Source organism: Perca fluviatilis, chromosome 12, assembly GCF_010015445.1.
Source record: "Perca fluviatilis chromosome 12, GENO_Pfluv_1.0, whole genome shotgun sequence".
In the NCBI taxonomy this organism is placed as follows: Eukaryota; Metazoa; Chordata; class Actinopteri; order Perciformes; family Percidae; genus Perca; species Perca fluviatilis.
The window spans coordinates 33,233,237-33,245,736 of record NC_053123.1 but is presented as its reverse complement, the minus strand read 5'-3'; the positions used below and the strand labels follow the sequence as shown (position 1 = coordinate 33,245,736).

At 44.9% G+C, this 12,500-nt stretch overlaps 1 protein-coding gene across 1 annotated transcript in view; it reads right to left on the bottom strand.

Annotated features, from left to right (window-relative positions):
- LOC120569408 (abl interactor 2-like) overlaps positions 1-12,500 on the bottom strand; it is a 61,094-nt gene that overhangs the window by 47,549 nt on the left and 1,045 nt on the right. The window lies entirely within an intron of this gene.

The window sequence follows — 12,500 nt, the reverse complement described above, 5'->3', positions numbered from 1 at the left end:
ATGAGAGGGGAGAAACACCAGAGCAGGGGGAATGAGAGGGAGAAACACCAGAGCAGGGGGAATGAGAGGGGGAAACACCAGAGCAGGGGGAATGAGAGGGGGAAACGTAGCAGTGTAAATGTAGCTCGAGCATGTGCAGGTGTTCTAGCTGCTGGTCCTGGTTATCTCTCAGCAGAGTAAAGTAACTCCACCTCCTGCTGCTCATTGGAAACACATGGTAGCACTACAGGAGGCTGTGTGTGTGTGTGTGTGTGTGTGTGTGTGTGTGTGTGTGTGTGTGTGTGTGTGTGTGTGTGTGTGTCTGTGTGTGTGTGTGTGCGATGGAAACCATGGAGATTGGTTATCCAGTTGAAGGAGTTATCAGCCTCCACCTTCGGCGCCAGCGCCAGGAACAGCTCCTGCGTGGGCGAAACAAGCCGAGCGTTTTTTTGGAAAAGAAAACGGGTTTTTGATTTTTTTTTTTTTGATTTTTTTTAGAAGCTCTGCAGTTTTCAGAACCTGAGCGAGATCACACACACATCATTTCACAGCTTTAAAAAAGCTAAAATAGTTTGCTCACTCGCTGGAGTTAAGTCGGCAGTGTTGTCATGGTACCAACGCGCTCCTAGTCTACCCTGCTTCGACGAAAAACCAAAGCTGAGCAACAATCGGTCGATTCATCGATAAGTCAAGTTGAGGAAAGGGCTTTAGGACTTTCTACTTTTCACAAAATAACCCTTTTCTCTCTCGTTCGGAGATCCATCCTCAGGCTAAAAGTAGCTGCTTAGTTTGGGTCTCTCTGCAACGTGACATCGTTACTTCGCGTGAACATACACGCCCACTTTCTTGGGGGGAGGGCTGCTCCCTCTTAGTGGATTAGTCGACTAATCGGTGGTTTTTGTCTTAGTCAACTTAGATCTCTTTACTCCATTAGTCATGTCTGATGCTGTTTTCATGCTGAATGACTTATTTCCAAGAAACGTACGAGCACATCTCTGGTAAACACAAGAATTAAAGTGGTGCTTTTACCACGACTCTTAGCGGAGAAACTCAGATTTACAGATCTGTCGATTAAATCAACTAATCGATTAGTCGGTACGATTGAATGATTGTTAGTCGACTAAGAATTTCTTTAATCGAGCACAGAGTTTAGGAAACGTGACACACACGGGTAGGATTTAGGAAAAGAAGAACTGGCCGGTAGCCTAGAAATCTACACGCCCCCCTAGCGGCAGCAAATGTAATCTGCAGCCAGGGTCAGTCTAGCAACTCTCCGTTGGCTTGCGAGCTGGAAAAAACCAAACTCTAGTCGGGCCAATCACATCGTGTATAGAGCAGGTGGGCGGGGCTTATGGCTGCTGCTGCTGGTGGTGAACAGCAGTCTTCTGGAAGACTTGGAGTTCAGCTTTTCTTTGAGAAAACAACAAAGATGGGAAGATGTGTTCGGAGTTTAAAGTTGAATCTATCAGCTAGCGTTGCTCCGATTGGTTGGAGCGCTATCCTATCGCGTGCAGAGGGGAATTTGAAAGACAGCTGTTTATCCCGCCCCCTCTGATTGAGCCCTGACCAATGGGGAGTCCCCAGACCTCAACATCTGGATGTGGGTCCGGGCCACATGTGGAACCCGATCCCCGGTCTCCTGGGTGAAAGTCCTGTGTTCGACCAGCCTCCCTACGCTGATTTTCTCCCTTTCATACCACTCACTACGGCTTAAATTCACACGCAATCGCAAGGTAGCGCAAGTCAATGGAGGCCTAAAGGCGTTGATAAACACGCCAAAAAGCGAGCGTGCGTCTTGATAACACGCCAATAATGGCATACGAATTGGCGTGTCATACATATACGCCACTTTGTGACATCGGTCTGCTCTCTGTTATGAATTATTATTATAATAAAGTTGTTTTGATTTTGACAAAGATGACTTATTTATCTCTTTAGTTCTGTTTGTTTTGTATCTTAAATTCCTCTGTAAAGCATTTGGTCAATGGCCTCTATAAATAAATAACTTCTGCCATCACAATAGCCTGAGATAGTCACGCAACTATTGACATATTTTAGTCTACAAAATGAACCAGATTTGGGGGGGGTTTCCTCTGCACATATTACTTTCTATGTCTGAAACACATCATGCAGCTCAGCTGCTTTTGAGCACTTCATTTCCCTCAGGAGGCTAGCTGCTACATTAAGTAGTACAGTATGGTCAAATGTAATGTACCCGCGAGGGAACAGTCCTTGTAAGGTGAAAGCAGTGGCCGTGTGTGTTTAGACGAGAGGTTCAGGGAAGAGGGGAGCACTTCTCAAGAGTTGTGAGGTAAACCTTACTGTCACACACACACACACACACACACACACACACACACACACACACACACACACACACACACACACACACACACACACACACACACACACACACACACACACACACTTCCTCTCTGTCACCAGGATTGGGTACCGAAACCAGGCAACAATACAGCACCGGCTCCTAAACGGACCGAATGACAGCGCAGATTACGTTGCCTCGTAGAGATCAACAGTGTGGTTCCGAAAGTAAAAGTCACGTTTATTTTCTCCGTAAGGACACACACACACACACACACACACACACACACACACACACACACACACACACACACACACACACACACACACACACACACACACACACACACACACTCACACTTGCACATGCACACACAGACACACACTCATACATACAGACAAACACACACTCATACAGACAGACAGACAAACACACACATACAGCCACTCGCACACGCAAACACACACAAAGGAAAAGACACACAAACACACACAAAGAAACACATACAGACACTCACACACACTTTGTGGGGATGATGCATTCCCTAGCCCCTTACCCTCACCTTAACCATCACAACTAAATGCCTAACCTTAACCCTTACCCTCACCTTAACTATCACAACTAAATGCCTAACCTTAACCCTTACCCTAACCTTAACTATCACAACTAAATGCCTAACCTTAACCCTTACCCTAACCTTAACCATCACAACTAAATGCCTAACCTTAACCCTTACCCTCACCTTAACCATCACAACTAAATGCCTAACCTTAACCCTTACCCTAACCTTAACTATCACAACTAAATGCCTAACCTTAACCCTTACCCTCACCTTAACCATCACAACTAAATGCCTAACCTTAACCCTTACCCTAACCTTAACCATCACAACTAAATGCCTAACCATAACCCTTACCCTCACCTTAACCATCACAACTAAATGCCTAACCTTAACCCTTACCCTAACCTTAACCATCACAACTAAATGCCTAACCTTAACCCCTACCCTAACCTTAACCATCACAACTAACTGCCTAACTCCCATTCCCTCACCTTAACCATCACAACTAAATGCCTAACCTTAACCCTTACCCTAACCTTAACCATCACAACTAAATGCCTAACCTTAACCCTTACCCTAACCTTAACCATCACAACTAAATGCCTAACCTTAACCCTTACCCTCACCTTAACCATCACAACTAAATGCCTAACCTTAACCCTTACCCTCACCTTAACCATCACAACTAAATGCCTAACCTTAACCCTTACCCTCACCTTAACCATCACAACTAAATGCCTAACCTTAACCCTTACCCTAACCTTAACCATCACAACTAAATGCCTAACCTTAACTCTTACCCTCACCTTAACCATCACAACTAAATGCCTAACCTTAACCCTTAACCTCACCTTAACCATCACAACTAAATGTCTAACCTTAACCCTTAACCTCACCTTAACCATCACAACTAAATGCCTAACCTTAACCCTTACCCTAACCTTAACCATCACAACTAAATGCCTAACCTTAACTCTTACCCTCACCTTAACCATCACAACTAAATGCCTAACCTTAACCCTTAACCTCACCTTAACCATCACAACTAAATGTCTAACCTTAACCCTTAACCTCACCTTAACCATCACAACTAAATGTCTAACCTTAACCCTTACCCTCACCTTAACCATCACAACTAAATGCCTAACCTTAACCCTTAACCTCACCTTAACCATCACAACTAAATGTCTAACCTTAACCCTTAACCTCACCTTAACCATCACAACTAAATGTCTAACCTTAACCCTTACCCTCACCTTAACCATCACCACTAAATGTCTAACCTTAACCCTTAACCTCACCTTAACCATCACCACTAAATGTCTAACCTTAACCCTTACCCTCACCTTAACCATAACTTAATTCTAACCCTAATCCTAAAACCAAGTCTTAACCCTCAAACAGACCTTTAAACTTGTGGGGTCCAGCATTTTGGCCCCACAAAGCTGTCAGGACTCCACAAGTATAGTGGACTCCCGGTTTTTGGACCTCACGAATATAGTTAAACAAGAACACACACACACACACACACACACACACACTTTGTATTTTTGACTACGATGTAAAATTATGAAAATCCGAAACAACCTTTCCAACACATCGTGTTTGCTCGAGTGTGGATGTTGAATTCGTGACCTCGAGAGCACATTCAGCGCGATTAAAAATTTAAGGTTCACTTTTCTTGGCTGTTCCCAGAAGCTTTCCGCACGTTTTCCACAGCTGTGGGAATATCTAAGTAAGTGAACCTTAAATATCCATCCATCCACGTTTGAGTCCGTGTAGAACACGCTGCAGTCCCTGAATGCAACTCTGACTCTCAGATGTCAGAGCTTCAAACCGGCATGTGAACGCACCGCACAAGCCTCACTTTCACCAGCGTACTTCGGTCTGAATGAACTGGCCCCGCTGGCCACAAATGTTGGTGTTGGTATTCAGAATCGGAGCAGAAACTCAAAACTGAACTAGGAATCTTTACTTGGATTAAGACATGTTTAAATTACAGTGATAGACAGGGCTCCAGACTGCGACCAAATGGTCGCATTTTGCAACCAAAATTTGAGAGTGTGCAACTGAATTTTACATCCAGTCGCACATGCGCGACCAGTAAATTTGCCCCTTTTTTAAAAATGTTAAACGTTGAAATTTCGGTACCTGAGAGCGCGTAAGCGCAAGCTTATCTGTCTTCTCTGAAAGGCTGTTTTGTTGAAGTCTCAGTGAGTCACGGAAATGCCGATAAAGATGGTTTCAAGTGTGGTTACAGTTTTCATGCAGACAGAGTTTGCTGCGATATGATATTAATGACGAAAGCGGTCGCGTTGCTGTTACACTTCCTCGGAGACAAGCAGGCACAACAGTGGTTTCTGTGCCCTGGGGACTGACTGACAGGCTGAGGTTGTAAGGCAAGACAACTTGATTTCTACAGCACCTTTCAGCAACAAGGCAATTCAAAGTAGGGCTGGGCGATATGGAGAAAATCAAATATCACGATATTTTTGACCAAATACCTCGACATCGATACCGCAACGATATTGTAGTGTTGACCATTGGTGCTTTCACAAAATATTTACACAATGAGATTTTTGATAAATAATCACCAGTAATGTGGACATAATGACTAAGTATGGAAATGCGAATAATAGAACAGTTACAACAGTCTGGTAAGAAAAGAAAATGACATCACTATACTGCAATGCAGCCTTTAAAACCAGGAAAAGACACCTTATGTCATATTACGATATCCAAAATCTAAGACGAAATCTATTCTCATATCACGATATATCGATATAATATCCATATATCGCCCAGCTCTAGTTGTACTTAGTGTCTTCATTAATTCATAGGTGTGTTTTGGGCGTAACATGCAATCAACCAATCAGAGATCATCTCCCATTCCCTTTAAAAGCCAGACGCGTTTGGATGTTAGCTTAGCTTAGCTTAGCGCCGCCCAAGACCATTGGGATTGGTTTAAAGAAATGCGAACAACCCAGAGAGTTTTTAGTTCTCCCATCCCATAATGCATCTGTGGTGTAGCCAGACCTTCCTCCACAGCGATGTGGAGACAGAGCTGGCTACGCAAGACCTCACATCACGCGTACTATAATCAATAAATCCCTTTTAAGTATCTGATCAGAACAGCGAACAGAATTACCTCTCTCGACCAGGCATCCGTTGCCTCGCTACTGAGCTTTTAATATCGATAAGAACAATATCATTATTAGCGTAACGAAGAGCAGCTGCCCAGCTTTAAGTAAATCTCCACAGATGTAATCCCCGACAGAGTCTGATAGCCCAGGAGCTGGGCCAAACAGGGACAAGCGGGGCTTAACGCAGGTCAACCCTGAATCCAAATATTTAGCCCATGAAAACAAGATCAAGAGCTCAACTGTTGGATTATGTAACGGCTCACATCATCTGCTGGCAGCGGGAATGTAGGCCATCCAGTCGGCACAGAGTTAGCCCTGTTAGGCCCGGTTTGGACATGCAATATGAAGCAGGCTAATGAGCGAGAGAAGAGAGTTTGTGCTGTGATTTGATGAGAGGAGAAAGTTATTTCTCACACACAGAGACAGAAATAGAGTTAGGAGTGAGAGTGAAAGAAAAGTTTAGGAGTTTTGAGAGGGTTATACATGCTTTTATTACAACTCGCGTGGATTACTGTAATGTTTCATATGTAGGTGTTAGCCAGGCCTCCCTCTCCAGATTACAAATGGTTCAAAATGCTGCTGCTCCACTCCTTACCGCAACTCGTAAACGAGACCACGTTACACCTGCTCTCGCCTCTCTTCATTGGCTATACCGGTTTCCTTTAGAATACATTTTAAGATTCTGTTGTTTGTTTTTTAAAGCGCCCATATTATACTCATTTTCAGGTTCATAATTGCATTTTAGAGGTTGTACCAGAATAGGTTTACATGGTTTAATGATCAAAAAACACCATATTTGTGTTGTACTGCACATTGCTGCAGCTCCTCTTTTCACCCTGTGTTCAGGTCTCTGTTTTAGCTACAGAGTGAGACCTCTCACTGCTGTAACATCTTTGTTGTCAGTCGCACATGCTCAGTAGCTAGGTAAGACTACATGCTCAGTAGCTAGGTAAGACTACATGCTCAGTAGCTAGGTAAGGCTACATGCTCAGTAGCTAGGTAAGGCTACATGCTCAGTAGCTAGGTAAGGCTACATGCTCAGTAGCTAGGTAAGGCTACATGCTCAGTAGCTAGGTAAGGCTACATGCTCAGTAGTTAGGTAAGGCTACATGCTCAGTAGCTAGGTAAGGCTACATGCTCAGTAGCTAGGTAAGGCTACATGCTCAGTAGCTAGGTAAGGCTACATGCTCAGTAGCTAGGTAAGGCTACATGCTCAGTAGTTAGGTAAGGCTACATGCTCAGTAGTTAGGTAAGGCTACAAGCTCAGTAGCTAGGTAAGGCTACATGCTCAGTAGCTAGGTAAGGACTACATGCTCAGTAGCTAGGTAAGGCTACATGCTCAGTAGCTAGGTAAGGCTACATGCTCAGTAGCTAGGTAAGACTACATGCTCAGTAGCTAGGTAAGACTACATGCTCAGTAGCTAGGTAAGGCTACATGCTCAGTAGTTAGGTAAGGCTACAAGCTCAGTAGCTAGGTAAGGCTACATGCTCAGTAGCTAGGTAAGGACTACATGCTCAGTAGCTAGATAAGACTACATGCTCAGTAGCTAGGTAAGGCTACATGCTCAGTAGCTAGGTAAGACTACATGCTCAGTAGCTAGGTAAGGCTACATGCTCAGTAGCTAGGTAAGACTACATGCTCAGTAGCTAGGTAAGGCTACATGCTCAGTAGCTAGGTAAGACTACATGCTCAGTAGCTAGGTAAGGCTACATGCTCAGTAGCTAGGTAAGACTACATGCTCAGTAGCTAGGTAAGGCTACATGCTCAGTAGCTAGGTAAGACTACATGCTCAGTAGCTAGGTAAGGCTACATGCTCAGTAGCTAGGTAAGACTACATGCTCAGTAGCTAGGTAAGACTACATTCTCAGTAGCTAGGTAAGGCTACATGCTCAGTAGCTAGGTAAGACTACATGCTCAGTAGCTAGGTAAGACTACATGCTCAGTAGCTAGATAAGACTACATGCTCAGTAGCTAGGTAAGACTACATGCTCAGTAGCTAGGTAAGGCTACATGCTCAGTAGCTAGGTAAGACTACATGCTCAGTAGCTAGGTAAGGCTACATGCTCAGTAGCTAGACAAGACTACATGCTCAGTAGCTAGATAAGACTACATGCTCAGTAGCTAGGTAAGGACTACATGCTCAGTAGCTAGGTAAGGCTACATGCTCAGTAGCTAGATAAGACTACATGCTCAGTAGCTAGATAAGACTACATGCTCAGTAGCTAGGTAAGACTACATGCTCAGTAGCTAGATAAGACTACATGCTCAGTAGCTAGATAAGACTACATGCTCAGTAGCTAGGTAAGACTACATGCTCAGTAGCTAGGTAAGACTACATGCTCAGTAGCTAGGTAAGGACTACATGCTCAGTAGCTAGGTAAGACTACATGCTCAGTAGCTAAGACTACATGCTCAGTAGCTAGGTAAGACTACATTCTCAGTAGCTAGGTAAGGCTACATGCTCAGTAGCTAGGTAAGACTACATTCTCAGTAGCTAGGTAAGACTACATGCTCAGTAGCTAGGTAAGACTACATGCTCAGTAGCTAGGTAAGGACTACATGCTCAGTAGCTAGGTAAGACTACATGCTCAGTAGCTAGGTAAGGCTACATGCTCAGTAGCTAGGTAAGGACTACATGCTCAGTAGCTAGGTAAGGACTACATGCTCAGTAGCTAGGTAAGACTACATGCTCAGTAGCTAGGTAAGACTACATGCTCAGTAGCTAGGTAAGACTACATGCTCAGTAGCTAGGTAAGACTACATGCTCAGTAGCTAGGTAAGACTACATGCTCAGTAGCTAGGTAAGACTACATTCTCAGTAGCTAGGTAAGACTACATGCTCAGTAGCTAGGTAAGACTACATGCTCAGTAGCTAGGTAAGGACTACATGCTCAGTAGCTAGGTAAGACTACATGCTCAGTAGTTAGGTAAGGACTACATGCTCAGTAGCTAGGTAAGGACTACATGCTCAGTAGCTAGGTAAGGCTACATGCTCAGTAGCTAGGTAAGGCTACATGCTCAGTAGCTAGGTAAGGGCTACATGCTCAGTAGCTAGGTAAGGCTACATGCTCAGTAGCTAGGTAAGACTACATGCTCAGTAGCTAGGTAAGGCTACATGCTCAGTAGCTAGGTAAGACTACATGCTCAGTAGCTAGGTAAGGACTACATGCTCAGTAGCTAGGTAAGGACTACATGCTCAGTAGCTAGGTAAGGACTACATGCTCAGTAGCTAGGTAAGGACTACATGCTCAGTAGCTAAGGACTACATGCTCAGTAGCTAGGTAAGGACTACATGCTCAGTAGCTAGGTAAGGACTACATGCTCAGTAGCTAGGTAAGGACTACATGCTCAGTAGCTAGGTAAGGACTACATGCTCAGTAGCTAGGTAAGACTACATGCTCAGTAGCTAGGTAAGGACTACATGCTCAGTAGCTAGGTAAGGACTACATGCTCAGTAGCTAGGTAAGGACTACATGCTCAGTAGCTAGGTAAGGACTACATTAGCTAGCTAGCTGTTTCTCCAACTTCAGGAGGCAGGATTAGCCGGGAGACCTCCAGTGCTGTTTTTTGCTCTTCTTTCAATGAAGGAATACTTTCTAATTCGGATAAAACTTGCTGCGATAGCTACGCTCATCTCATCCGTGGAAGACGCCACGTTGTTTAGACCGAACAGTCGCTTCTCGTTGCGTCACAACCAAACCCGCCTCAAAACCAACCGCTGATTGGTCGGTCGTTTTGGCGAACGGCTCCATATTTTCTCTATCTCAAGATGCCAGACTGATCTGAGAGTGGAAAACTGGAGCTCAGCCAGATCAGGACGCTCTCACGAGGCTAACGGTTAGCCCCTTCGTTTCGACTAGATTTTGACCAGCTCACCCAGAGACTGAAGGCAGGACGCATTCAGGAACCCGTATCTCACTCAAATATGGGCACTTTGAAGCTCGTTATGGTCAAGCCCCAGTTTATATCACTGAACTACTGAAGGCGAGTTGGATTGGAAGGACGAGAACAGAGAGGCGGAGTCCCTCCCCTTCCTGTGGACCGCCACGGGACACTATTGCAATAAAAAATGTGTCCGGTAGTGATCGGGGCGAGACAAATACCGTTTAGATCCCGTTTAAATTGAGCCATCACACACGTGATGTTTGGCAGCTTAAAAGATAATACATAAAGAAAGTCTCAGTTTATCGTAGTAACGTTTAGTTTAGTGTGAAAGGGCTCAGTGGACTACAGCTCTCGTCAGTGGACTACATCTCTCGTCAGTGGACTACATCTCTCGTCAGTGGACTACATCTCTCGTCAGGGAACTACATCTCTCGTCAGGGAACTACATCTCTCGTCAGGGAACTACATCTCTCGTCAGTGAACTACAGCTCTCGTCAGTGGACTACATCTCTCGTCAGTGGACTACATCTCTCGTCAGGGAACTACATCTCTCGTCAGGGAACTACATCTCTCGTCAGGGAACTACATCTCTCGTCAGTGGACTACATCTCGTCAGTGGACTACATCTCTCGTCAGTGGACTACATCTCGTCCAGTGGACTACAGCTCGTCAGTGGACTACATCTCTCGTCAGTGGACTACATCTCTCGTCAGTGGACTACAGCTCTCGTCAGTGGACTACAGCTCTCGTCAGTGGACTACAGCTCTCGTCAGTGGACTACAGCTCTCGTCAGTGGACTACAGCTCTCGTCAGTGAACTACAGCTCTCGTCAGTGAACTACAGCTCTCGTCAGTGGACTACATCTCTCGTCAGTGGACTACATCTCTCGTCAGTGGACTACATCTCTCGTCAGGGAACTACATCTCTCGTCAGTGGACTACATCTCTCGTCAGTGGACTACAGCTCTCGTCAGTGGACTACAGCTCTCGTCAGTGGACTACAGGTCTCGTCAGTGGACTACAGGTCTCGTCAGTGAACTACATGTCTCGTCTCTCACAATATACAATACACACTGGCTAGCTAGCTTAGCTCTGTTCACCAACCCATGTAACATTATCTCGCCTGATGGCTTTTTATTCAGCCGGGAAAAGAAACAAGGTGAGAAAAACCTACATACATCCCGGTACCACACACACACACACACACACACACACACACACACACACACACACACACACACACACACACACACACACACACACACACACACACACACACACACACACACACACACACACACACACACACACACACACACACACACACACACACACACACAGTAACGTTACATCCTGGTACCAAACACTGGGCTGACCCATCTTCACAGTCTGATCCTTGACCAGTTTCACCACAATCGGAGACTTTCTTCACTCGCTGAATGATCTCTAAAACTGACAAACTATCAGATGTGTAACTCATGGCTCCATTCAAAACATTATCTGTCTCTCCACGTTCACTACGGGACATGTTTATCATTTTAAATATTATATATATGTATTGTTTTCAGCCTCTAAAATACAGAGATGCTCTGCTTCTCTCCGTTTTATGTGATATCAAACTTATCTTTGACGTTTTAAAAGACCTAAAGATTCATCTAGTAACCCAGAGAATAACCGACAGACTGACCATCGCTGGTTGCAGCCGCACATGAGAAAGGAAGAGATAAAGATAAAGAGGGGAAGGAAGGAAGGAAGGAAGGAAGGAAAGGCTTTAAAAAGGAACATCTGACATAATGAATGGACCGGGAAGAAGACAGAAAGAACCAGAGAATAAGAAAATGGAAAGGATGAAAAATGAGGAAAGAATAAATGAAAGAAGAAGGAATAAGGGGGGGAAATCATCCCCCATATATACATATATAAATTAATTTATATGCATGTCATTTTAAAAAGGCAGACTGATAATGTCTGGTTGATTGAAGGCTGCAGAAATGTGATGAAGATGAAATCTGGCGATGAGCAGGTGTGTATTTAAAGCCAACTGAGGAAGAACAGTTGTCCAGAACAGCCTTGACTGCCCACACACACGCATACGCACGCACACACACACACACACACACACACACACACACACACAGACACACACACACACACACACACACACAACACACAGACACACACACACACACACACACAGACACAAACACACGCCGCCACCCCCACACACACACACACACATACAGACACACACACACACCGCCACCCCCACACACACACACACACACACACATACAGACACACACACACGCCGCCACCCCCACCAACAACACACACACACACACACACACACACACACACACACACACACGAAAACACCCCCACACACACGCACACACACAAACACACACAGACGCATGCACTCGCACACACACAAGCGCGCGCAAACGTACACACACACACACCCCCCACACACGCACACACACAAGCGCGCGCAAACGTACACACACACACACACACACACACACACACACACAACACACACACACACAATCATTGTTTATCATTCTGCTTCAGTAAATCTGTATTTTCAAGAAGATTTTTGGCTTTT